We start from the raw sequence: 1,611 nt of genomic DNA, 5'->3' as shown, positions 1-1,611 counted from the left end.
CAAGAACCCCCTCCCACCGCGACCCACCCTCACCCTCCAAGGCGGGCTTTCTGTGGGGCTGCCTGCCTGTCCTGCCCTGTGCTGGAGAGAGCGAGGGCGCAAGCAGGAGGCCCCCAGAGGTCTTCTCTGGGCTGGTGCGGGGTGGATGGGGGACTTTCCTTTAAAGAGAGAGAAGTCAGCACTTGGAAAACACCGCGTGTCAGTAGACAGCCTGAGAAACCTGGTGTTGAGACCCTGCACCTACCCACTTGGGGACCACCCCGTCCTGCAGTCCCCACCCTGCCCTGCAGCCCCCAGCCCGCCCGGCGCCGAGCGGCCTGAGGCAGGATGACAGGGACAGCGCATCCACCCTCAGGCTCCTTGGCTGCAGCACATACTGGCTGTGCGACCTGGAGCCTCGGTGCCCCTCCGTTTCCCCTGTGTTCCTCCAGCTGGGTAGGCGGACGCGTATCTCATGGATCAACGAGGTGACCAAAGCAGCAGGGCCCTGCTCCCCAAAATGAAGGTCAGTCCCAGGGCCATGAGTGCCCACTCCATGCTCCACCACATGTGGGCACTGGGCCAGGGGTCCATGCGGCCCCACCTGTGAGGAGCTCTGATGCCAAGGGTATCTCACAAACTGGCAGAGGCTGTGCTGTGACTGGAGTCAGGGAAGGACAAGGCCTGGGGAGGTTCAGGGCCTGCATGCTTATTCAGGTGTACAGGCCCCGGGATCAGGGCAGGAGGAAGGCCAGGCCATGTGTGTCCTTCCTTTGTGGGGCCCGGCAGCCTGCCCCGCCCAGACCCCTCTCCCCCTGCCTCCCTGCAAGGGCAGGGCCAACAGTTGCCGCTCTGAAACCCCTGGCCCTTGGCACACTGCACAGTGTGGCACTGGGCCACCAATGTAATTACCCGTTCCCACTGAGAGCACCATAATTACACTTAATGGGTTCAGCAGTAACAAGTGCCTTTGCTGTGATTCGGCTGCAGAAAAACAGAAATCAGCGTCCTGCTAAGACAGCGCTGAGGGCCCAACCCCACAGGCCTGTGACAGCGCAACGGGAGCTGGCTGAGAAGGGCTGGCAGGGTGGCTCGGCGCACAGTCAGGGCCTGTGGGTGCTGCAAGGTCCCCGTGGGTGGGGTGGGGGGAGGAGAGAGCTGCAGCCGAAAGCTGCTCCAAACACCCATAGTGCACCTACTGTGCGCCAGCCAGTCCAGCCCGCCCTGCACAGACTGGGAGCTCTGGTGACTCGCCCGAGGGCACCGGGCGTGGGTCCCAGGCTGTGTCATGGGATGCTGAGGCCACACACTGAAGCCAGTCCTAGGGCACCGCAGCTCTCCCTGTGTCCTGATCCCGCCGGCTGCAGCCCCTGGGAGCTGCGCACGGCTCCTCTGTCCTTCACTGCTGCAAACAGCACCTCTGGAAGAGGGGCTGCAAGGGTGTCATTGTCTGTCTCCCAGGAGTGGGGGTGGGTTCTCAACACTAAAGCTGTGGATGACATGCCTGAAGGACAAGCACCCCCAGTCCCACCAGCGAGGACACTGCCACACAGCAGGGAGCAGGCAGCTCTGGGTCTGGGCGCACGAGGCTCAGATGCTCCCCAGGCCTGGCTGGACCCTTGGTCTTGCAGG

Source organism: Orcinus orca, chromosome 16, assembly GCF_937001465.1.
Source record: "Orcinus orca chromosome 16, mOrcOrc1.1, whole genome shotgun sequence".
In the NCBI taxonomy this organism is placed as follows: Eukaryota; Metazoa; Chordata; class Mammalia; order Artiodactyla; family Delphinidae; genus Orcinus; species Orcinus orca.
The sequence above is the reverse complement of the archived record's forward strand: the minus strand, read 5'-3'. Positions refer to the sequence as shown.